The sequence below is a fragment of the Tursiops truncatus genome, chromosome 1 (assembly GCF_011762595.2).
Source record: "Tursiops truncatus isolate mTurTru1 chromosome 1, mTurTru1.mat.Y, whole genome shotgun sequence".
In the NCBI taxonomy this organism is placed as follows: Eukaryota; Metazoa; Chordata; class Mammalia; order Artiodactyla; family Delphinidae; genus Tursiops; species Tursiops truncatus.
The window spans coordinates 3,738,856-3,763,996 of NC_047034.1; the positions used below are offsets into that span (position 1 = coordinate 3,738,856).

At 39.5% G+C, this 25,141-nt stretch overlaps 1 protein-coding gene and 1 long non-coding RNA gene across 6 annotated transcripts in view; one reads left to right on the forward strand and one right to left on the reverse strand.

The window, feature by feature from the left end:
* Positions 1–25,141, reverse strand: part of PTPRC (protein tyrosine phosphatase receptor type C) — a 123,652-nt gene that overhangs the window by 70,875 nt on the left and 27,636 nt on the right. The window lies entirely within an intron of this gene.
* LOC109547524 (uncharacterized) lies at positions 9,307–15,809 on the forward strand. Its single transcript, XR_002173319.2, has 2 exons — positions 9,307–9,387; positions 15,428–15,809. It is a non-coding gene; the product is annotated as an uncharacterized lncRNA (long non-coding RNA).

The following is a 25,141-nucleotide window of genomic DNA, read 5'->3' on the forward strand; positions in this document are numbered from 1 at the left end:
TTTTTTTTAAAGTTTTTATCTTCCTGTTAATAGTCTTCCCTTTCCTCTCGTTTATTCTTATTTCCTTCTAAATAAAGTTCTTAGAATTGTGTTGATTTGTAAAAAAAAAAAAAAAGTAATAAGAGACATAAAATATCAGCCTATCAGTAACTAACGTCTTGTGTTTTAAGTGAAGAAAAAATAGCCCTCGTGGTAATTGTTCATAAAGAATTTAGCATATTGCCACATTCAAAATATTCAAGTTAGTTTAAGTGTATGAACACATGTCATAGAAGACACCCCTCTTCTTCATCTGAGAAATCTATAAGGTTTTAAGTATCTAAAGCTATTCTGATGTGCCGCTTCTCGGTATAAACACTTAAATCCTTGGAACTTCAGACAAGTTCACTTGATTCAGTCAGGTCCCAGAAAGATGTATCGTTTTGCTGGCATGCTATTAGTGGCTGCTTTTGAACATGATGAAGGTATGGTCCTTTTCCCTGGAAAAGCTCATAACCCATAAGACATAGAGATAGAGATAGAGATTTAATCTTCAGTGGTCTGCACAGACATTTAAGTCATAGATGTACTTTATTATGACTAATAAATAAAATCCTGTCCACCTGAGGTCAGCAAGAATCCCACAAGATGAGGATGCTGAAGAAGAGAAGAAGCTTTGGCTACATAGCAAAGAGTCTTGCGCATAGTATGTGGTCCACAAGTCATTACTGAATGATTCTGAGCATGAGTAAATGCAAGGGAGAAATCAGACCTGAAAACAGCAGCTTTGGGACAAAAGCCAAGAGCGAGCATTAGAGACTAGGTGAGGAGACTGAATGTTGTCCTGAGTGATGGAATCAATTAATATAGAGGAAAAATCAAATAGTGGATTTGATGACAGAGAAAAGAGAAATCTTAATGGTACCCATACTAGCTCCATCACTAATTCCACAGACCACTCTAATCTATTGTTCTGATCTACTAATTTTTTGCCACTAAAATACGTAACACAAATGACATAGAGCATTTTATAACAAGGAATTATAATTTATCACATATTTATTGTGGACATGAGAAAAGAAATGATGACACAACAAGGAAGCTATTTCTTTTTCACCTAAGAACTATGAAGACTAGAATAAATCTGCTAGAAATGTTTCCAACCAGTAGACCACTTATCAGGCCACATTTGTGTCAAATGCCCCAGAGATACTCATTTAATTCCAACTGGTTTGAAAGCAATGCATTTCTTTAAAGGAAATAGATGATGTTCAGTATTTTAGTCTAAGTTTGAAAAATGAGAGCAAGCTAAGTCACCAAAATGAAGAAGACAGTTACTAGAGATTTCTCTTTTTTAAAGAACATTTCAGAAATAATATTTTATTACTAATTACTAATGTATATTGTTTACTGGGTTCCAGGCAGTACGCTAAGGCTTTTGCTTGTATTTTCTTTCTGAAGCATCAAAGCAACCCTCAGGAGCTCAGAGAAGACGGATGCCTTGACCAAGCTCTCAGGGCTGGTCCAGGCTAGCCAGGGCTTGACCCTGAGCCCGTCTGACTCCGCAGGCCATCTCTCCACCCTCCGGCATCCTGCTTTCCCCATCAACTTGGCCCTCTAGCCTTTCTCTCCATTTGACCTTTCAGCCAGGAAATTCTTTTAGCCAGTGTTTTAGGTTCCATAGAGGTCAGTGTTTATGAAAAGCTCAGAAGCTGAGTAAAAAAGCATCTTAATCAGGATCGGACCTCAGAGTAAATGACTCATAGTGTTACGAAGGCTAAAATAAACTTGACCCTAAATAGAGACGTTCAGACTAAATTATAGTTTGCTAAGTGAATGCTCTCTGTATGGTACAGACCAATATCAGAAAATCCAGTGGTGTGTCAATTTAACTTACTACAGGATATTATTTTGACAGGAAAGGCAACCAAACAACAGTAACATCAAAAGAATTACAACTCACACATCTCTTGTTTAGCTGTGAAGAGGTTTCTGGAGTTTGGGAATAGAATAATAACATATCTGTATATCTATAAGTTATCTATCTGTACCTATATCTACATATTTCTGGTCTAATCATGGTCTCATATCTAACATTTCCCCAAATCCTTTAACCTTCAATGCAACAAAATTCAGCGTCCATGGAACACAACATAATATCTAAACATTGATCACACTTCCTTTCTTCTCTGTTCCTGTTTACTTCCCATAAAAGCTTCTCACATTGAATATGCATTTTCTTTTCTATCCATTTATCTCAGAAGCTGATTCTAAATTTGTCCACTCAGTGATTTTAGTGTATTAAAACACAGATGCTTATGTTTTATTTCATTTTTTTATAGAGTATTACACACACACACACACACACAGAGCCTTCTATCTTTTTGAAAGAAAATTCCAAGCCCTCGGCAACACAGTTTATACTCAGTGTAAGATTAAAACCGCTTGTTCTCATGGTCACAAAATCCCTATAAGCAGATTTGCAGTCCCTGTAACAATTTTAGTCAACATGATAAATCATGTGAAAATTATTTAAGCACTCAAAATATAGGATAGAAGCACTTGAAAATAAAATTTTACAAATGTAAGCCATTCCCAAATTTAAGCCAACATTTTTAAGAAAATATTCAGGCACTACAGCAATGTAACTGGAAATGACACTTTCATTTCAATAAGCTATATCCACTAGACTACATACATTTTTAAAAAATATTTCAATTAGTTTTTAAAACATCAAAAAATTAACTACAATTCAGAAAGTAGGAACACATATAAAGACAATCTACATGAAATAGACTAGTTATAAATCTAAGTAATATCTAAAGGACATATCCAGCCCCCAAATAATGTGCTGACTTTTATATTAATGTGCACTGACAAATACTTCTGCAGAGGCTGTCTCGCCACACAAGATAAAGTAGCAGATGGGAATTCCCTGGTGGTCCAATGGTTAGGACTCCCCGCCCTCACTGCCGAGGACCCAGGTTCAATCCCTGATCAGGGAACTAAGATGCCACAAGCCCCGAGGTCTGGCGAAAAATAAACAAAAACAAACAAACAAAAACCTGATAAAGTAGAGGATGGGTGAAGTTACTTAAATATTTAGAGGAGACAATATTACCATATGTCTGCATAATTTGTCAATGTCTCATCACGTTTTGTAATTCTTCAAGTGTCCGTTGCATTTCAGACATTATCAGAACGTTAGCAAAATCATAGACAGAGGGGACTGTGCTGAATTCTCATCACCAAACAGGAAGACCTGATGAGACGGGTTGTATGAGGTATTTAACTATATCACGATCTACCCACTTGGCTGCTGGGTTTGGTCACAGAGGGATCTGCTCGGCCAGCAAAGTTAATGTGGTTACGTCTGTTGCCTGATGTAGGTGGACAGCCCTGCTGTCTTTATACCCAAGTTTATGTATGACTAGAAAGCAATCATCTACTGATAGTGGAGTCAAATAGACCTGGAAAAGCAAATAAAACATCTACCTAAAGCACTTAATAACTATGTACAATAAATACCTATTTAAAATTAGGAGATTGTATTAATATAAATAGCATTACAATGTGTAGACATTATATGCGAACAATGCTGTGAGGGTGTGGAAAACAGGTAAAGAAAAATATGTGAAATAGCGGCAGGAAATAGGAGGTCACAGGCTTAGGGTGTGACAGTAAAGAGAAGGTGTCAGGATTTCTCAAAGTGTGAACTGCATTGAATGGTCTCTTAGATTCTACACACACATCACATCCAATAAATATAATAAAAGAGAGCACTGTTATATACCTTGTGTTTCTATATATTATCCTTTGACTTTTACTCCTCGGGATAATATTTTCTACACCATTTTTTAACATACGTTAAGTGCCTGTTTTCATTATTTAGACAAAGGACTATTTATAAATCTTCCAGTAGGTGGCACCATAGCACCAAAAATCTGCAAATCATTTCCCAGCATTATAATCCTGCTGTTGTGAATCTCCCATGGAATTGACTAGGTACATTAAACAAATGAAAATGTAGTTAACAGACCACTTGATCTTCAGAGCTGTGTTATTCTAACACGTGTCTTGTTATTGAATTTACCTTTCCCAATATGTTTCTTTTACAACTCAAAATGTTCAAGTGATTGCAAATCAAAGCTACCTTGAAGTTGCACCCCTAAGTCCCCCATCAGAGATTTCAGCAAAAACTAGGAATCAATTGAGTGAAAATGACATTTCAAAAGACATGCTTGGGCTTTGAATACCAACTGTTCCCATCACCGCCCACCATCCTGACCCCCCACTTCCTCAGAAGGAATGGAACACCATTTCCAAAGAGAATTAAATCTGTCTAGTTCAGCAAATCTGAGAAAAGTACAAGGACAGAAGGGTGAAACAGAAGAGATGAAATAAATGCTGATTTTCAGCATCCAGCCTAAAATGAATGGTCTCATGTTTTGAAGGTTGAGAATGCACACCTGACCTCCATAAACATAAAGGCAATACAAAAATGGAAAAAACAAATCAAGACAAAAAACACAGGTTAACTAAAACAGATATGTATGGTTTTCCTTGCTTACTAAGGCAGGATAATAATAAAGCAGATAAATAAAAATAAAAGGATTCTACCTTTACTTATTCTGTAAATGTGATATATGGTCCACAAACAGCAAATCCAATAAATGCATGAAATTACTAAGGACCTGTGGAGTAAGTCCTTCGTGCAAATGACAAACAAAGCATTAGCTGGATTTCAGAGAATCATAGGAAGTAGCCTTTCCTTCCCTCCACCAGTAAATATAATAATTATAGCAAGAGTTTTCTGAAATGTTATGTATCAGACACTATGCAAACCTCTTTACATGTTTTTGCCCTTAATCATCCCAGCAAGTCAATGAGTTAGCAATTATTTTTCCTATTTTATAGGGAACAAAACTGATACTTCAAGAAGCTTGATCAGTCACACACCTAGGAAGTGGTAGGTGTGAAGGAGTCTATCCAATACTAGTTTTCTTATGCTTCATGCAGGATTTGTGTTAAAACATTGCTTATATTGTTATAAGTGCCTGGAGTCCTGCAGATAAAATCGTTGCTGCTGACCACCAGAAAATAATTTTAGACATTTCAACTGGTATAGAAACATAGGATTTTAATTATCTATTGACATGTAGCTCCTTTGATAGATAAGGAAACTAAGTCTCATTGAGTTTAAATGCCTTTCTGATTTCGTGCAATTTAGTAAGACCCATGACTTATAAGCTCCATCAATTATGACAGAATTTCAACATACCTATTGGGGAACCTCACTCTGAAATACAATGGACTTCCAAGAAACTTAGACTGAAGCCTCTAAGAAGAAGGACAGAGATCAAGATAAACAGAAGACAGACCTGGGAGGAACAAGACAGTTCAAGGAGAACACAAACCGCTAAAACCAACTATAATTCATCTTCTCAGAAATGAGACAATGTTGCATGCGTGAACAAAACAAGGGGTATTAAAAAGCAACATTCCAAGAAGAAGAAAGGAAGTCAATGGATACTGGCTAAAATCTTTGGAAAAAAGAAAAAGAAACTGCAGAACAACAGACAACACCGTTTAGAAATGGTGAAATATCTTTGTGTTTGCTTCTGGAAAGATGGAGGATGAGGGGTGGGATGGGGGCAAAGGATTGTCTTTTACTATAGAACTTACAGTCCTGTGTAAACTCTCCACACACACACACACACACACACACACACACACACACACACACACTTGAAAAAAAACACAAATAAGAAAGAAAGGTATCAATTTGTAAAATTCAGCTAAGGATAAATAAGGCAAATGCACTTGGCCTTTGAGTGGAATAAAATTTTAAAATTCTTAATTTTTTAAATACAGCAATCATATCTAGCTATCTAGAGGTTGTCATACTTAGTGAAGTAAGTCAGACAGAGAAAGACAAATATCATATGATATCGCTTATACGTGGAATCCTAAAAAGTGGTACAAATGAACTTATTTACAAAACAGAAATAGAGTCACAGATGTAGAAAACAAACTTACGGTTACCAAGGGGGAAAGGGGGTGGGGGAGGGATAAATTGGGAGATGGGGATTGACACATACATGCTACTATATATAAAATAGATAACTAATAAGGACCTACTGTATAGCACAGGGAACTTTGCTCAATACTCTGCAATGACCTATATGGGAAAAGAATCTTAAAAAGAGTGGATATATTTGTATGCATAACTGATCCACTTTGCTGTACAGCAGAAACTAACACAACATTGTACATCAACTCTACTCCAATAAAAATTAATTTTAAATAAATAAATAAATAACCCAATCATATCTGGCTGTCTCCCAAACAACTGTCATGTGCCACATCACAAATATTCTTGTTCACACGTGAGCACGTGTGAGTACACACACATCCACCTCTAAAACTACGCGTGCATTTACATGTCTTTTATATTTGGCTTGAAACATGCTATCAATTTTAGCCATTGTAATTAACTAACAAATAAAAAAATAATAATAAATGCAAGATGACCATCTATAAAAGATTGGTTATTTTGCCTTACTTTCTATCTTAAAATATGTATCTATAAGTCATGGGGGGAAAAATAAATGAGATTATCACTTCTTGGGTATTGATGGCCAACCTGGAGTCTTTGATTCAGACTTGAATGTCTTAAAATGGCCCATAGTCAATTTTTTTTTCAGAAGTACTTCATGCTACATGTCCCCTGGAGAGATATATAAAGTGTGTTAATATAGCAAAGGCAAAGAGAAAATTTATGCAGCTGTTTAACCCAGAATCTCTCAAAAGCATTTGACAAAAACCCATTTTTTTCCCCATGTGCAGGGATCTGTGGGCTGGTATTTTCTTAAAGCTCTGATGATGGTGGGGAACCAGGGTTAAGAATAATTGGTGAAAATACTTCCTCACACATTGACTCTATAAAAACATTTCTCAGAATAGGTTTATTTATGTATTAAATGTCTTTTTATTTCTTATGAAAAAGTCTGTTTTCCTTTATTGAAATCCAGGGATAAACACCACATTTATAAAATATACTCCAGATAGCAAAAACTTTTTAATTGTATTAATCTCTTAGTAAGCATGCTTTTGTAGCTCTTTGCTTTCTCTAGGATAGGGTAAGATCGTAGTCAAAGAAATTCAAAGAGTCATCGAAGGATGTTTGCACAAGTCGTGAAATTATTTTACTAGTGTCTTTAGTACTATTAATAGTTTTTACTATTTAATAACCGGCTCCTGTGTGAATGGCACTATGATAAATAAATGTATGTATTACTTCATTTAATCAGACACCCCACAAAGTAGATAGCATTGTCCTCTTTTTACAGAGGAAGGCTCAATAAATAAATCTATGCAAGGCTAAAGAGCTCATTGCAAGAGGAGTTTGGTTTTAAATGCAGATCTGACTTTAAAGAGCGTCACACTTGTTCAACTACACACTGCCATAAGGGAAAGATATTTAACGCTAAATCCAGCAGTTACTCTAAACAGACCCCAAATGAGTCAAATATCACGTGTGGACCATCAAAATGGGATTCAGAGTTAAGTCCCACATTGAAATGTGTTTTTAAAAAGTGCAAATTAAAAGAGGTAGATTCTTATTTAGAGAAAAGTTGGAGGGTGGAGAAGCTGGGAAGGCGGGGAGGGGATGTGAACAGACCTCAGACAAACTAAAACCAAGCTGGGACCTTATCCTTCAGTATTTTTACCCAAATCCTCAAGGAAGGAAAAATAGGACACGCCTGAAAATGGTTTACTGTGATTACGGGCATGCTTTAAAACTAAACAAACAAACAAAAAAGCCTGTGCTGATCAAACCTACGTTTCCTAAAACAAGTAGGGAGAGGGAGAGACACGGTGGGCAGGTTCCCGGTTGGCGGGTCATTGAAAGCTGGGGGCGGGGCTGCGCGTTGACTCAGTTCTGCGTCAAGGCCAGAGACCGGCAACACCATTCGCAGATTGTTTTAGACGAATCAGGAGTGAAATCTAAATCATACTCTTTTTTTTGGTGAACTAAGTACAAGATAACAAGAGCTAAACAGAAGATCCACGCTAGACTGTAGGGACTCCGCCTAACCAACTGGTCTTCCGTCGGTTTATTTATTTATTTTAAATGAATTTTTATTGGAGTAGAGTTGCAAACAGCATCCCAGGGTCGGCCGAGGCTGCCCAGAAGGGAAGGGAAATAAAAGCAAAGTCTGATACACGCGCTACTAACTTCTCATTTCCCTTTGCTGAAAACTCCGAAGAGAAACACTCGACTGACTTTCAAAATCATTTAAGGAACCGCGCCTAACGGGAAAAGCTCCCCTTTCAGATAGAATAGGTTTTCAACACGCTCTCCTCGCCAGACGGCTGTTTGCACAGTGAAGAGCACACCGGTGGCTTTTCTGCTCTTGTGGTTTCTCCTCCTCGGGGTACTTCTGTTTTTCTTTTTCTGAGTCTTTATAGGAAAGGAAGAGGTGTAGCTGGTGCGGTTAAGCGCACAAGCCTTTGCAAATGGTGCAGCGGGTTGCCATGGCAACGGCCGCAGCAGCCCCATCTCGGAGTTAAACCACAACTTCTCTAGTTTATAGCTTATGGTGAAGCCGGCTGATAAGACAATGAGCTCCTGCAGCAAAACTGAAGTTCAGGGTGATTTGTTTTTGTTTCAGTGAAAAGGTGTTTCAAAGAGAAGATTGAGGATTAGGACGATGATTTGTTTCGCTTGGAAGCACTTCGTTTTGAAAGGCATTTGCAAATCATATGTTTTTTTCTTTTTTTGTTGTTGTTTGTTTGTTTGTTTTGCGGTACGCGGACCTCTCACTGTCGTGGCCTCTCCCGTTGCGGAGCACAGGCTACAGACGCGGAGGCTCAGCGGCCATGGCTCACGGGCCCAGCCGCTCCGCGGCATGTGGTATCTTCCCGGACCGGGGCACGAACCCGTGTCCCCTGCTTCTGCAGGCGGACTCTTAACCACTGCGCCACCAGGGAAGCCCGCAAATCATATTTTAGTGAGAAAAAAAAAGTTAAATCCCATCGTCTCTTCAGTAACATAAAAAGTCACCCTCTCTTGGGCTTGCAGTGAAACTGGATTCATTCATTACATAATGCAACTTGGAAAAAACAGGTTCCAAAGAGAAAAGTAAGACAAACGTGCTTATTTGTAAATAGAATTCACACTCCTTTAACCTCAAGATTATGAAATGACCAGAGTGGGGGTGAGGGTATTTCACAAAGCACACAGCTCTTTATCATCACTTACAGATGTTACTCTCCCACTATGACATACCACATACCACCCTTTGCAAGCAAATGTTCTGAGCTAAATAAGTTAAGTAACTTCCTTAATATCACACTTGAAGTCTCCTGAAAGTTCACGCCTGAGAACACAGAAACGTACAGGTGAGCTTTGCTACCTTTGCCATGTTAACCGACACACTTCAGCCCTGGTCGGTAACCATTTTCCATGCTGAGTATTTCTACCAACGGTCTTAGGTCTTAGCTAAAGATAATTAGCTTATGATATAGAAAATATTAAAATAATATATGAACATCCATAAATTAACTACCCTGGAAAAGGTCATGAGATCATTTGTATTGAACATTTTCAGAAAGATTCATATTGGGTCGGTTTCTCGTGGCTTTTTATGTCAGGAACCTTCTCTCTCTTGAGTAAAAAGAGGAATGTTTTTGGAATACCTACTCTCCTCAGAATATCTCTGGGTGGTGTTATTACGCTTGTTTTAGAAATAAGGCGGCTGACAGTTTATATAAATTGAATTCAATGAATACATAGAGTGATAAGTAACAGTGCAGAAACTCAAGCCCAGGCCTACCAGACACCAAAGCTCTTGCATGTTTTTACTAACCACATAAGGCCACCTCCTGGGACTGCAGGATACAGGGTAACCATTTCACTTTATTCTCGAACTTTGGTACATAGGCCGTGAATATCTAGTATCTGGGGTCTGGGCTTCTGTCCTTTTCCCTGCGCTTTCCCCTAGTCTGACTACTTATCCTATCCTATTTCACCAACCTTTATACTCAGCTCTAAACCGTGACTCCCCCTTTCCCCATGCATTTTATTTTTTTGGCCACACCATGTGGCACGTGGGATCTTAGTTCCCGGACCAAGGATCAAAACAGCGCCCCCTGCACTGGGAGCGTGGAGTCTTAACCACTGGACCACCAGGGAAGTCCCCCTCCACCACCCCCCCCCGTGCATTTTAGGTAGTGTCGCGAGTCCACTTTTACCATGTAGTGATATGCTTCATTCTTGCTAAAATATTTTAGTAGAAGATTCCAGAATCTTTACTATTATTATTGAAAGTCCTTCCCACTCTATCTCCAAGTTGCCTTTTCAATAACATTATCAATATTCTTTAATGAAATCACTTATTTCATTTCAAATTCAGTTCAAACGCAATTTATTGTCACCCAGTAGGATTTCAGCACACGCCGCCTCTCTCCCTTTCAGTTTAATTTTACCCTAGCCTGGGATATCTTTCCTTCTTTTAATGACCCTGATTCATAGCCTTCCCCAAGATTTGATTCAAAATCCAACTTCATGACAATTTTCCTGGTCCCCTCAGGCCACCAAAGTCTTCTAACATTTAGAATAATAATAATGTGTAGCACTCTTGGGGATGCATATCATAGATTGACTTATCTAGTTAGTTATCTCTTTACATGGAATGTTCCAGTTAAGATCATAGATGTTTGGAACCAGCACAGGAGGGTTTGAATCTCTCCATTGCCACTCTCTAGCTGTGTGACCTTGGAAAAGTGACATACCCTCTCTGAACCTCAGTTCTTCTCCCGTTAATCTATAATATCTGCTCATAGGGCTGTATGGCTATTAGGTAAGACAATGTCTGTGAAGCCCTTAAGTGCACTGAACCCTTAAGTAGTCATTGAGCCCTTCCTCACTTAGGAACTCAAAAAATGATACTAATCACTGCTTTTTTTTTTTTTTTTTTTTTTTGCGGTACGTGGGCCTCTCACTGTCGCGGCCTCTCCCATTGCGGAGCACAGGCAACGGATGAGCAGGCTCAGCGGCCATGGCTCACGGGCCCAACCGCTCCGCGGCATGTGGGATCCTCCCGGACCGGGGCACGAACCCATGTCCTCTGCATCAGCAGGCGGACTCCCAACCACTGCGCCACCAGGGAAGCCCCTAATCACTGTTTTTGTCATCATCACCATGATTATCACCTTTGGGCATTTGACTTGTTAACTCTATTTGTGTTTCTTAAAGGTGCTGGTGAATCGTCATCCCTTGCATTTTACACAGTGGCTAATTTATGGAAGGTAAATAATAAATACCTTGGGTTTTAGTCTTAGTATATTTTGTACTTGGTAAGACAACATTGAGCAATATAATTTTGAAACTCGTTGTAATATATGGTATGTGTCATTTCTCAATAAGATGAAATGGTATTGTGGTTCCTCTTGTCATTTTCATGTGCTTTTGAATTTTCACGTACATCTCTATTTATGTCATGCATTGAAGAACAGAATGTAAAACTATACCCATAACGAACTGGGCTTTGCATTGTATTCACACTGACCTGGTTTTGAATCCTAGCTCAGCCAGTTAGGACCTTGTACAGGCTAAACAGTATTTGCGAGCTTTGTTCTCCTTGTATGTAGAGACAGAACCACCACACCTCATGTATGTACAGGTACATAGGAGATTAGATGGAGTAATACTTGCAGAGGGCTTCCCAAAATGGACAGCAAGCACACAGGTGATGTTGAATAAATGTTCAGTACAGCAACACCCATCCACCCCTCTGCCTTTCACACTCAGTGGCCATCAGTGGTCATCATTTTCAGATGAGAGTCAGGAATCCAGTGGTAGTTAAAACTACCATTTTAAGAGGCTCTCAGGGCTGAACCATCTGTTTATTTAATTGGCACACAAAATCTCATTTTAGTTTTCATCATGGGTCGGGTAAGAATCTATATGTGCCTACTGTCTTGAATTATGAATGTTTGCAGACTTTTTCTATGGTTAATGCAACTTGTACTGGGCAAGAAAGGAAAGAATCTGAGTTCCACACCCAGAATATTAGCATTCCATGTTCCCTTAGCTTGGATGTGCTTTTCATATCCAATGCTGCATTTTCTATATTCCTTTTGCATGCCCCCCCATCCCTTGGAGGGCTTTGAAAAAATTTTATCAAAGCAAGGCTTATGAGTGACCATGAAGATACCAGACCTCAAAAACACGTGGTTTCCCAATGACCGATCATCTGCGATTTCCATCTCGGGGCAAGCAGTGGAAACGGCTGGGTCCCATGGGTTCTGAATTCCAGGTGCCCCTTCCCAAAGGCGCTCAGACACCAGTGCCATGCTATCTGGGACCCAGCTTCCTGGCCATCACCCAGCACACGACTCCAGAACCCCTCACTCACTGACACAGATCTTAAGTTTGACAATTGTACAAAAGAGGCATAGCCTCTTTCCAGACTCACATTCAGCTCACTGTTTCTCCTTACCGACGGGCTGAGGCATTCCCCAAAGTCAAAAGAACACCGTAGGCTTAGGTTCAAGCTATGCTAAAATTGTCACCCTTTTAAAACCTCAGGGCATGGCTTCCTTAGTCCTGAGTCTTTGACATGTGCAGTGCCAGCCTGGGTGCCCAGACAGCACGTCAACTCTCCATATATTGAACTGAAACTGGTTGGACTGAATCAAGTTGTTAAAAAACACAGCAACAACGATTACAACATTGGAGGGTGGATGTGCAGTGGCCTAAATAAAATGACTTGTTACTGGTCTGTTTCTCGTTGTAACCATGTCTTACTTACTTTTCACACTGAGGTGCAATTTTAATCTCACAGAGCATCTATAACCTCAAGTTTGAGGTGTAGTCCTCAATTCTGAAGCAGGAATGATATTCTCCTCAGTGGCAAAGTTCTGGAATCATGCTTCTCATGTGCTTTAGTGACGCTTTTAAGTGAATTCAGCAGTAACAACAGAAATTAACCCACCCATTTTAGAACCAGGAATGTAGCCACTGGGGGGGCATTAAGGGTAGGGATGCCTGGGGACTTCCCTGGTGGTCCAGTGGTTAACACTCCACATTTCTACTGCACGGGGCACGGGTTCGATCCCTGGTCAGGGAACTAAGATCCCGCAAGCTGCATGGCCAAAAAATATACATGTATAAATACATATATGTGTGTATATATATATATATATATATATATATAAAATAAAATAAAATAAAATAGGATAGGGATGCCTGCCTTCTTTTTGTAGTGATAAAACTGTCCAGGGAAAACAGACCACGTGAGTTTTGAATTATCAATTCATTAACATATTTTCATGACATACCTAATTTACAGAGATAGAAAAATAATTTTTATGCCTGATCTATGACAAAGGAAATCCAGATCTTGGCCCAATATATCAGTTAATATCATAGAACCAAAAGCATACTTGGGCTGAGATCATTCTTATGGGAAATCTCATAGATTTATTGTCATTTTTTTTTTACATCATTTTGTCTCTTTATGAGAATCTATTCCCGTTGATCCTAGTGAGAAGGAAGGTGAAGCCAAAATTAGGTAGATTCTTATGGTTAATGAGTCATTATCAATGTCATATACCTTTTTAAAGAATGAAAGTTAAATGTGAATGAGATAAAGGTAAATTTGAGGCACATTTAGTGAGAAAGTGCTGGGCTTTCTTTTCCCCTATAATAAATACTTCTTTCACAACCTCTCACCTACCTCAACAAAATTACATTTTCTTTAAAACTTAGACGTCTGTTTCTCACAAAAGTTAATTCCATGTCCAAAACTACTGTCCTTAAAGTGAGTAGAATTGAGAAATATTTAAAGTTTTCCAAGGATGACTGGAAAAAAATTGTTATCACTGAAATCAGGCATTCAGATTAGAGAAACAGTTAGGTGAAATTCACATGCTATATGACTGTTAATACATTATTTTATAGAATTATGCAAACTAATGGGGCACTGCAGAGTCTCCAGAAATGGAGTGGGAATTCTGATAGTGTGGTTTTGCAGCACATGGTACAATTAAAATTTGGGGTAAATTAAATACAGTCACTTTGGTGTATGCATGGGGAAAGGAGTCTAGAAGCATATGCCTCATTACGTCAACTATTAAGTATTATCAACTATTTACATTATTATCCAACTAACTCACACATTTCTGTGTCTATATTGTTATCATGAATCCATTCTATTTGTAATTAGAAAATTAATATTAATCGTGTGTGTCTGAGAGAAATTTATTTAAAACTACATTTAATCTCTATATTTTCTGCTAATTGGTTTTGAGACAAAGATTGAAAACATAGAAAAAGGAACACAGCAGCTATGTTTTCAGAAGGTAAGGATCGCATTATACAACACCCTAAACTTGTGGATGCTTAAATACTGTGCCGATATATTTATAATAAATCAGAACAGTGGACCCATTGAGTATCTTAGAACACACAGCCACATCTTTTAAAAATGAAGAATATAAAATGAAGCATTAGGAAAATGAGAAAATACTTGAAATCAGTTGCAGCTTCCCTCCAAGGGTAGACATGGCAGCAGGGATAATAATAGTGATGATGACGACAGTAGTTAATGTCAATTAAGCCCTCACCCTGCTAGTCTGGCCCTGAGGTGCTTAGTTACCTAGTCCTCCCTTTATGTAGCATCCTGACACTCTCTACTCAGTCTCTGACTGACATGGGTCATTTCCCTCTCTCGCTGCTCCACTAGTTCTCTCCCAAGCAGTATCTCTTCAAGATCACTATTTCTTTAATATATGTCCTGTGGGGGGCTAGGCAGGAGGCATAATAGAATTATCGTGGACCGGATGGCCACGTAGACAAAATGCGGGCTCCTGCGGTCCAGGGTAACAGGGCAGGGGACTCAGAGGCTCTGCCTCGCACCCCTTGATTTAGGTCCTGGGAGTAAGCTTTGCCTTCTTATCTAAAAACTGGGTGGGTAAGACTTATCTGGCAGTGGTGTGGTGAAGATTAGGGATGTGTAAAGCCTCAGAGTCATAGTAAACATTCCAAATAATAGGTAGCTGTTTTCATTGCCAGGGATGCAATTTTGAGGCAGGAAACAACAGCTACAGAAAGGCTACAGCAAATACTGGCTGGAAGTTTCTATAAGGAAATCTGTATTCATTAATATCTGTGTAAGTGGATCTGTGATGTAGGTACTGCATGAATTTTGCAGAGGGGAGGCCAATGCCACATAGATGAGGACAGAGCCCTGTGTTAACAGTCTAGCTGCAGAGTGGAAAATATGTCATTGGGAGTCACAGAACCCCAGGCTTCAGCACCACTGTGAGAATGAAATCGCATACGCTGAGTGATACTATTGTAAATTAGTCCTAAATGAAGTTAGTTTTAATAATAAAATTCTCTTGAAAATTACTTATGATTAGCATCTATGTTCAGGAAAGAGCATCACAACTCAACCGGTCCATCAGACAAACCCCGATTCAAAGCCGTTCTACAAAACATCTGACCGGTAACTCTTCAAAAATTTCCAGATCATGAAACACAAGGAAAGACTTAAGAACTGTCCCAGATCCAAGGAGACTAAAGAGGCATAACGCGTAATCAGTGTGGTATTCCGGATTAGACGCTGCAGCAGAAAAAGGACATTGGTGGAAAAATCGGTGAAATCCAAATGACTATTTCTCAGTTTTGACAAATGGACCGTGGTTATGTAACATGCTAAAATTAGAGGAAGCTGAGTGAAAAGTAAATGGGAACTCTCTTTGCAACTTTTCTGTGAATCTAAAACTATTCCCCGATTAAAGGTTATTTTTTTTAAGTTTTATTTTTATACTTCTGAGAAAGATGAAGCAGCTTTTTTTTCACTCTGGAATAGAATTATTTTGAAATTGCAGGCGCTTTCCTAGCACACCTGGTAAATGTTTGCCGTCACGGCCCCAGTCTTCATGCAGTTATAATACAGATGCTGTAAACAGCCACTAGTAAAAAGACCACGTTGGACACTGTGCTCTGTTTAAAGAATCATAAAATTTCAGGATTGAAAGGTACAATAAAGCTTACCTAATCATCTACTTAATACATGAAACTTTTTTTTTTTTTTTTTTCCGGTACGCGGGCCTCTCACTGTTGTGGTTTCTCCCGTGGCGAAGCACAGGCTCCAGGCGCGCAGGCTCAGTGGCCACCGCTCACGGGCCCAGCCGCTCCGCGGCATGTAGGGATCTTCCCGGACCGGGGCACGAGCCCGCGTCCCCTGCATTGGCAGGCAGACTCTCAAGCACTGCGCCACCAGGGAAGCCCACAAGAAAGTGATATATAAAACCCCTACTCACTACTTGTGAGTTTATTCTTAAATGTCTTTACTGAAAACATAACTTTTTATAGATGTGGACACAGCATCCATCACCTAATGGAAGTGATGCTGAGTTTTAGCTACTGCTTCAGACGTCCATAAAAAGAGGATATGGTCTTTAGGCCAAAGAGTTAGTGTCATTTCTACTGCATGTAAGGAATGAGCAAATGCAGGGAAATAAATGTCTTTGATTTAAGGAGATAAATCGGAATTTAGTTGAAAATGTGTAAATATAATTTTTTTCATAGAAGTTTTTGATTACTACTTTACAGTATACCAAATGAATAGACAAAAGTCTACTAATCAATGAAAGAAGATTATTTTTTAGGGTTTTTAGCCCCCATATGTTTATATAATTCATCCATAGTATGAAATTTAGTTAAATGATTTTAATCATTTAATTAAAGCAAAATTTGGAGAAAAATACATTATGAACATCTCCTGACTGTAAAATTCTTAAATTTGGCTTTGCTTTTTAAAAAGTACCAGCAAAGTAACATAAGTAACATATAAATACATACATATATATGTATGTGTGTGTGTGTGTGTGTGTGTGTGTGTGTGTGTGTGTATACATATATATAACAAACAAAAGGCTTATTCCTGGAGAAATTCTATTTCACTCTTAGAGTATATTCTTCTGCAGTCTTTCATCATACTTTGTTAATTTTCCACAAGAGACTGTATTCCTTAATATCACTGGAGGAATGACAAAAGTTAACTCTTTCATTTTTCAAAATAACAAACTGAGGGTGACAGAGTGGGACTTTGCCTCTGTAAAGGACACAGCCCAAATGGTGTCTTCTTGTTTATTAAAAACAAACACTTCACTCTTTATTCACTCAATAAATATTTTCAAATCCCTATTGTGTATAAGAGGCCATGTCTGAAGCTAAGGATACACAGTCCTTGACCGCAAGCAACTTCCAGCCTAACAGAGATGCAGTCATAATAATACAGTCCTAATAACACTAACATGTGCACAGCCCTTATCATGTATCCAGCACTATAATAGACTATCTCCAATATCTGTGTAAAAGGTACCATATACATTAGCTTCCTCGACCATTGTAATCATATGGGGTGTGTATAATTATTATCCTGATTTTAGAGATAAAGAAACCACAATAAGGTACATTAAATAACTTGACCAGGACTACAGGATTTGGATGCAGACGTCAGGGCTCAAAGTCAATTCTTTTAAACATTGGGCTATAACCACATGGCAACGTGCTAAGTGTCTTAGTGGAACCAAGCACAGTGGCCATGAAAACAGAGAGTGCTTAAGCCAGTCTTGGGGTAATCATGGAAGATGCCCAGGAAAAAGCAATGTCTGAGTTGAGAAGGACACGTTGGAGTTGTGCAGGAAGGGAAGACAAGTCTTTCAGAGAACAGAACAGTGTGGCCCCGAGTGGAGAACCTAGTACATTTCAGAAAGTGAAAACAAGAGGTAAGGTAGAAAGGGCTAGAAATGTTTCTGGAAGGGAAACTGCTCTGCTGGTGGAAGGACTTCCTATTATATACCCTTATCTTCAGGCAACAATAACCACTGTCAAGCTTTCAGCTGGTGAGTGATCCCCGTGTAGCATTCAGAGTAGAGTTTAGGGATGCAAAATGAGGACGTGGGTTAGGAGCCTGAGAAATGCTTTAAAATGCTGTGAAAATACTTTCAGCTGCAACTAACAACAACAAAAACCCTCAAACAGAATAAACACTAAGGAATTTATTTTTTTCCAGAAAAGGGTTAATTCAGTGGTTTAGCAATGGTATCAGAGCCCAGGTTCCTTCCATATTTTTTCTCTGACATTCACAGGGTCTGGGCCTCACTGCCCTCAAGTTCTCAAAATGACTGTGTCACCTTCTCATAAAATATCAACCAGAGACAGGAAAGGGGCCTTGTCTTCCCTTTGTTTCTTTTTAAGACTGAGGACAATGTATCCCCAAACCCTTTTTATGTTTCATTGGTCTAAACTGCACCCCTGTCAAAGGGAAAATGGTCACCATCATTCACCCTGACCAATCAGGCCCTAAGTTTAGGTCACGTGGAATCAGCAAAGTCTAACTGAACTTTAAGTCTCGTGGAAAGGCATAAAGAGCTGAATAATTAAATAAATACAAAATCAATTTCTTTTCAAAAAGGAAGCTCTCATTTGCAAGAAAAACACAGAGGTATAGGCGATTACAGTCTCGGGTGGTTCTACTGTAGGCTGCATCAAAACTGTGGCAATGGAAGTGGACAGGAGTGAATATTCCAAGAGATATAAAGACTGTAGACTTAGGAATATTTTATAACTGAATGCCGAGTAAGGGAAATGGAGAAATTCAGAACAGGTCCTAAGTTTCTGCCCTAGACACAAACTGTGTGAAAGCTGATAGAATTCACTGGTATAGGGAATACAAGAGCAGAGTAGGTTAATGGAAGATTTTGAGTTGAGTTTCAGTAAGGCTGTGTCTGAGACGCCTGGGATACGGGTTGGAAGCATCTGGTGCAGAGTTGGACAAGCGGGTCTTTAAAGCAGAGACGACAGCAAAGTTGCAGATACAGACGTAGAACCCGCCACCTTACAGAGCACAAACTAAGCCATGGGAGTGAGTGATCGCTCCCAGAAAGATACCAACACCAGCATCTAAGGAGCCAGCAGAGAAAGAGAAGCCAGAGGACTGAGACAGATAGGAAAGCCTAGAGAAGGTGGTTTCATGTTCCATGGAAACTAGGAGAGGAAAGAGTTTCAAAAAGAAGGTTGTCAGTAAAGTCAAACGTCTGGGAGAGGTGGAGTAAAATAAATCCTCAAGCTTGGTCCATGGGATTTAATTTCTTAGAAACTGGGACATGGGCGGTGATGCTGGTATGTGAATACGAGTAGTTTCAGGGGCATCGGAGGAGAAGCAGCCAGGAAGTCGTAGGCGGGTCGGTGAATGGGAAGTGAGGGTGTAAACTGTGAGGCTGGAAAAAATCTTTACAAAGTCTGTGAAAGAGAAGACAGAGCTGAAGAAGAATGACTTAGCGATGCAGAGTGGAGAGAGGGTATTTATTTGTTAATTGCACTGACATCACAATTACAGCGCTTCTCCCAAAATTGTGTTTTGATGATCACAGTTGCAAACTGTTTTGCAGCCTATCAAAGAAAGATTTTTAAAATGTAATGTAAATATTTCTGGGATTATATTATGCACTAAATCCATTAGGAAGTTTTTTAAGCTTTTAAACTTTTGTTTATAAATTTAAGTAGTGAATGTGTCCAAAGCTATCTCGTGTTCTTCTTTCTGTGTATTTCTTCAATGGTGTTTCCTTTTATTACCAGTCTTTAAACCCCAAACTGAGCAGTTTTCATATTTAGAAATTGAATATATATATATATATATATATATATTTTTTTTTTTTTTTTTTTTTTGTGGTACACGGGCCTCTCACTGCTGTGGCCTCTCCCGTTGCGGAGCACAGGCTCCGGACGCGCAGGTTCAGCGGCCATGGCTCACCAGCCCAGCCACTCCGCAGCATGTGGGATCTTCCCAGACCGGGGCACGAACCCGTGTCCCCTGCATCGGCAGGCGGACTCTCAACCACTGCGCCATCAGGGAAGCCCTGAATATAATTTTTATACTTAATAGGGTTGTATAACATTAATCAGTTATTATAACAAAGTTATCATGAATTTTGGCTTTCAGTGTCTTTCCTTAAAAATGCTAAGGCAAATCAACAATAGTAACATTTATATTCAGTATTTAAGGCTAAATCTGTCATATGGGCCCTCGCCAAGCTATGCCAGGGACGTATTTCACTTGTGACCTAATTTACAAAATGTCTAGATCACTAACAAAACTCCTGAGATAAGTATAAAAATGAATTCAAAGCAGAAGCTAATAATACTTATAGGTTTCATTTAACATGAAAAAAAAATAGCATGTGTCCTTACAGTTCTGAATTAAGATGCTCACAATAGAAAAAATAAAAGGGGATCATATATTAGCTTTTCTTCACTTAGGTCCTTTGAGCGATGCCAAAGAAATAGCCCATCAAATCCATGCAATTTTCAGGAGGATGAGGGTGTGAAGAAAAGTGGAGAAGAGTGTGTAGTTTGGAAAAAATGACTCTGTCATTCACTAGACTTAACAGCTCAAAGACCAGCCTATTAATTCAGTTAAAATAAAACCTGATTTGTAAAACTTTCCCAGTTGTTTCTTTGTAGGAGAAACAGGTTTTACATTTTCTTGGGGGGAAGGGGAGGGATGCTAGTGTGAGTGGCACAGGTTCTGGATTACACCCTGGCTCTGCTTCTAACAGAATACACAAGCCAAGTAATCCGTATCTGAAGGATTCAGCAATGGGATGCTTAGCAAAGGTTAAAACATGGCACAGAAATAATGTGAAAACTTGAAAAATAAGGGAAAATATTTTAAAAGAAATACTTAACTTTTAAATCTAATTCTATCATCTCTTTCCAAAGAAACAAGTCAACTTACATCTTAGGCTTTATAATTTGAAAAACTCTTGATCAAATAAATCAATTATCTTTCAACTCCCTGCACAAATGAAGCTTATTGGTAGACTTTCTAAGCCATCAGATGCTTTCTTAGTGAAACAAACGAGTTAATATTTTTTCTAAGCATAGAATAGCTTCTAGTTAGTGTCAGACACAAATGTGCTATCCTTTTCTCCATAAACACACACAAACCCGCAAGCAAACATAATCCTCATCTGCTACACACAGCCATTCATTAACAAGTGGCTAAATGTAATATTAAAGACCAGTGGAGGTAAAGAATGAGGATTCTCAAGGTTTAAAAAAAATCCTGTGGGAATTCCCTGACAGTCCAGTGGTCAGGACTTGGGGCTTTAACTGCCAGGGGCCAGGGTTCAATCCTTGGTCAGGGAACTAAGAACCCACAAGCCGAGTGGTTTGGCAAAAAAAAAAAAAAAAAAAAAAAATAGATCTTGTTTTGTGGATGAAGCAGGAGGGAGGCCTGCACAGCGTGAGCAGGGAGGCCAGAGGGCATCCAAGGAGAATGTTGGGTGACTGGGTAGGGGGCTGCGAGTCCCGGAAAAGCGTGTGCAGGAGAAAAGAACGCTAAGAATTAGTCATTTCCAAACACACTCTCACATTGACCACGATTTGAATTCTGAAAATGTGTTCATTTTTTGTGGTTACTATGCAACAACGTAGCTACTTCTTTGTAATTCTGACCCAATGTGTTAGCTGTGGGTACCATTTCAACCATGTTATTTGCACAAAAGTCACTCCTTTGAAGAGATTGCCAGGAGGCTGAATCACATAAAATGGTTTCTTCTGTAGGCCAACAGGGACCAAAGAGCCTCAATTCCGTGTTTCAGTCTATATGTCCCATGTCACCTACTGTGCATATGAAAATACCTTCTAGCTAAAAGTATCATAGCCCTCAGTGGTCTTGCTATAGGGATGGATGGCAGGTCTTTGTTAGACTCTTTTAATCTCCCTTAAATATATATCTGTTCACCAAAGGGCTCTAATTCTTCCATAGGGAGAAGTGGATTCCCCAATTCTGAAAGGCTAAAACATCTCCCTACGCGTTTCGGAGTCTGAAATCTCTGTGACCCCCATGTTTATCTCTAGAATGTACACTCAGTCTTCTCTGCTCCTTTATCTTTGCTCTCATGTGCGTTTTTCACCTAACCTGAAAAGATCTTTGATTTTTCCTGGGACACATTTTAGCTACTGCCATATTTCCCTCTTCTCTTTTAAATCATCTTTCCTGATACAGAACCTACTAATGACTTATCACCCGTTCTCACCTTAACCTTAACCTTGATCAGTGGTCTTTCCTCCAAACCATGCAATTGGAATAATTATGCTCATTTGGCATTTACTTGCCAAATGCAAGGAAGAGTCTTGCTTCCTTCTCCTAACACTGTCTATTCTTAGTAGCTGTATGGAAGGTGCTTGGCAAAATTAAAGCCCTCCGTTTGTATGCAGGTTCGTACCTCTGATGTCTGAATGTGCCTATTTCTTTGTGTGCCGTGCCCTCCCCTGACTCCCATCCGGTCTTTAGAACCCTACCTTAGCTAACATTACTTGTTGCTACCATGTCACTCTGTGCCTCTGTTCACGTAAAACGTGTCACACCGTATCCTCACCTTTGATTTGAGTGTGTGGAATGTGCTTCCCCCACCCAGACCTATGGCTAATTCTCACCGTTTCTGCTCTCCGTGTTATGTCTCTGTGAGGCCACACTGACCCCTCCTACAGTCACTGTTCCACTGTTATGACTGCACATTTTAACTTTGACTTCTGCATTTGGGGTTAGCTACCTGCTAAATCCCTGAGTAATTTTCTAACACTCCCTCACTCTGCCTGTGTTTATTTTTATGACCTTATTTTCCCACGCTGTGTACTGCCCAGAATGCCTGTGACACAGCGACTACTTGTCCATATCTTAGGATTTAAATTCTATCAACTACTTGAGTATTTCTGCCGACATCCTAGCTTGTAGCGATATCTGGTTTGCATATTTCTGTGGCACCTTGTGAACTGCCGGTGTGCGTCCTGTCCCACCAATAGAGGAAACATGTTTTGGAGGCAAAGATCACACCTTTTTCTCTTCTGGGTTCTGCCCAGTGTTGAGCCCATTGCTCTGTCAATAATAAGGACTCGATACCACACCTAGAATGACCCAAGTGACCCACACCTGGATGAGCGCCCTTCGGTGCCCATCAGTAGAGCAACTAAGACAAAATCTTGGCTTCCCAGATTCATCTGGGAATTATTATTCCCATCCGAGGCCAGCTCACTATTTTTCTTTGATCTTTGCACATGGGGAAACTTGTCAGATAAAATGGCCTTATTTGATAGATTCAGTCATAGGAAATGAGTACCAGCTCTGGCAACGAGCAGACACAATACGTCCTCAGAAGCTCTTCCTACCCCCATTCTTCCTGGTGTCAGGCTACAATAGAGGCTGGAAAGCAAAAATATCTTATTTCTGGGTGCCCTCTCCCCAACCCATATTGCAATGGATGCCATGAGATGTTTTTCTGGCCAAGAAGCATAGACCAAGTCTCTGGGAAAGGTTTCCATCTCTGAAACAAAAGGCCAAAGCTCACTACCCAAAGCCTCCTGCCACTTTGTCCTTCCCTTTCTTACTGCCTGGGATGCAGATGAAAAGTGTGGATGCAGCGCAGCCATCAGGAGACGTGAGATGGCAAAGCATGAGGACAAAAGCCTACAAAATAGAATGGTAGACTAGACACAAGAGGTTAGTTGCTTAAGCCATCCCGATGCCTCTGTGCTGGTCATGGATTAAATGACTCTAGGTCTCTAGTTGTATAGCTCTTCTGTATTTGAACCATCAGGAATTATTTTATTTTGTTTCCTAGCTGAATACAAAGCTGACCGATACGTATCAGAACTTTCAGTTTTACATTTACTTCAGCATCTAGTCATGGTTAGTAAATGCTTTAATTATTCCTTTTTCTTTCTAAGACAGATCAGTCTCACCAATGGTTTCTAAAACTTTTTGGCCCAGAAAAGAAAAATCTATTAAATCCAAAGGATCTGTTTAGGGGCCACTCTGATCACCAAAGGAATCTCACCCTCGTTCCCATCTCTCCCTCTTCCATGAGCGAAGTGAAAATAGTGTGAAAAAAACACACTATTCCAGACACACGTTTGCCCACTTCTACCGTTCAAACTCTGTGAGTAGATGTCCACAACTCTCCCTACATCTGTAAATGTGAATATCTGAATGAATTAAAAGACAGTGAGCTGCCTTTGTAGGTCAAGATACACTAATGACAGTATGAATCACGCATGCACTGGGCTGTCTTTCCAGGACCAGGAAGAGATTCGATCATATTTCTCCATATTCTCTCTTTATTCTGAACGCACCAATCAGAATATTTTTGCCAACACTTCAACACTCTACCAAAGAGGCTCCTTGGTCTGCCCTGCAGTATTTCTTGCCGTGCACCATATGGAACATACTTGAATGTTTCTGTTGTGTTTACCAGTCAGATGGTAAGGAACCAAGAAAGAGGAACACATAAGTGTGTCGAGAGAGCGGGATGAGAGCATCACATGCCCTGGGGGCTGACCCATCTGCTGCTTCCAGTGCCCTTGTGCCTAACTTGATTTCTTGGGCCCATTTTGATGTCAAAACACACCCATCAAAATTGTAAAAAATAATAAAATGTACTCCCTTACAAACTCTGATATTGAAATGATCCATTAAACTGTTAGAAAAGGCTGCAGGAAGCTTCCAAAATTGCTCCCCTTGTACTGGCTCCAAACCCATTCAGATTCAAGACAATCTCCAAATTGGAAGACCTGAATTTTTCTTCAGAGACCCCCAGAACATCAGCCTTCAAAGGATAAAAATAGCATTTTTCTTTCTCTTCTAACCTTTGACCACTGTTGATACTGAGTATCACAAAGTCGAAAGAAAATAGCTGTCCAAGCACTTCTTCCGGTGTTAGAATCTATAGAGATTAAAAGGAGGTGGCCCAGGGCAGTGGGAAACCAAGTCCTCAACTTGCAACCTGGTGCTTCCCAGGGTCCTAAGTAGCCTCAGGGAGATTTTGTCTTCTTTTCCAGCCAGCTTCATACACACAAGTGGAAATAAACATCAGAGCAGCGCTTAGCATATCTAAATTGGAATTTTCCAAATTTCCAAAAAGCATTCACTAAATATGATTAAGGGTCCCTCTACTTGACCTTGTCATCAAGTAACATGACTATTAAAAATTATGAGTTGACCAGAAAAAAAAACCCCTGTCTTCTAGTTTTCTACAGGGAAACAGTTTCTACATTGGGCCCCAAGGAGATAGTCCA